Here is a 2030-nt window from a genome sequence, read left to right on the forward strand (position 1 = left end):
GCTGGCAATGTATTTATGGACACAGTTAATTGAGATAGTCTTTGCAGTGGATGCCTTGGAAGCAAAGCTCAAGTCAGGCACTTGAATTACAAAAAAGAGAAAACCCAACCTTGGGGGTTCACACCAAGATAATTGAATCTATTCTAACAACCCTCTAGGCTTCTTTCATCTCTAAGATGTAATTCACTTTGGGGGCTAGAGCTGGTTATGAGCTGTGTTGTGTCCCCCTCCAAATTCCTGTGATGAGGTCCTAACTTCCAGTCCCTCAGAATGTGACCTTGTTTGGAAACAGGGTCTTTGTGGAAGTGATCAGTTAAGGTAAGGTTATTAGGACGGGCCCTAATCTAGGATGACTGGTGTCCTTCTAAGAAGAGGAAATTGGACAAGGAGATGCGTGCCTAGGGAGAAGCCCATGTGAACATGAAGGCAGAGATTGGGGGATGTTTCTATAAAGTAAGGGATGCTAAAGGTTGCCAGAAAAACCCCGGAAGCCAGGGCAGAGGCTTGGCACAGACTGTCCCTCCTGGCCCCCAGAGGAACCAACGGCACTGAGACCTTGACTTCTGTCTCCAGAACTGTGACATTTCTGGTGGCCCCCGCTGTCACATCCAGGCCCCCAAACCAAGAACTCTGGTTATGTCAAATGCAGCTTCTTTTGGTCCCATCTTTTCAGGATTTTCCCCAAGAATTCCAAGTCCACAATTTGTCCTTTTGTCCTTCATCCAAGGACTAATATAAACATTTGGAGGACATCAACAAACAAAAGCATTGCTCTCTTTATACGGCTTCCCCTGTAGTGGAAAGACAGACAATAAAAACAAGACACTGTAGGTAAATCAGACGCATATCAGGTGGGGACAATGCAATGCAGCAAGAAGGGGTTGCAGGAGTGCATGGTGAGAGGTGGGTTGCAGTGTTTCCTAGGACAGGTGGGCTCTAAGGCATTGTGCTTTGAGCATACTCAGCACTCAGGAAAATTTTCTCAAATTTTTAATAATTAAGAGTCAGCGTATTGGCAGTGGTGGTTTTCGGTGTCAGGATTGCAGTTGAAATTTTTCTATGAATCTCTGCTGTTTCCTGATTTTTCCTTTGTGAGAAAAAATTACTCACTGTTCCTTTTTTTTTTTTTGCTGGAGGGAAATTCTTTTTATTTTGAAATACATTCGTGCTTACGGGAAAGTTACAGAAGGAGAGTTCTTGTATCTCCCTCCTCCAGCTTCCCTGAATGTTATCATCCTCCATGGAACCATGGGACAACATGGAACCCAGGAAATGAACATGATTCATTAATCTATAGCTCTTCTTAGAGAGTCTAATCAATGGTCCATGATACTGATCACCTCGATCAGTTGGTTAAGGTGGTATCTGCCAGGTTTTCCCAGTGGAAAGTAACAATTTTTCTCTTTGTAGCTAGTAGTTATCTCGAAGAGAGATACTTAGAGACCATGCAAATATCTTTTTCTCATCATACTTTCACTCACTAATTTCGGCATGACCCAATGTCTCTTACCTGCAATAATTAAAACTGGTATTTTTTATTATTACTTTTTCATAAGGAATTCGAATTCTGCTATAGGCAAGAACTTTTCCTGTATCCCTTATTCAATTATTTATTTATATTCTATGCAGTCATCATTTTCATCTATGGGTTATAATTTAATGGCATCATTCTTTTTCTTTCTCTCATATTGTTCCATCTTGGCCATGGAGAACACATTCAAGTTGAAACCTATGTCTTTTGGTATGCCCTCATCATTTTTTTTTTTTTTTCTTAGCATTTCCTTACTTTCTGACACCACAAGATGTCCCAAGCTTGTCTTATATTTTGCCTTTCCAAGCTCTAGAATCAGCCATTTCTCCAAGGAGTCCTGGTTCTTTTCTTCCCCCACCTCCCTGCCTCTTTTTGAGGATGGTATTTAGAAGCAGATATCCAAGAGCCAGCGGTGCTCATTGCTACTGGGGTGTCATTGCCTCAGGGCTTTCTCAGCATTCAAAGCTGGAAGTAGACACACACACACACACACACACTC

This window comes from Mustela nivalis, assembly GCF_964662115.1.
Source record: "Mustela nivalis genome assembly, chromosome: 10".
Taxonomy (NCBI): Eukaryota; Metazoa; Chordata; class Mammalia; order Carnivora; family Mustelidae; genus Mustela; species Mustela nivalis.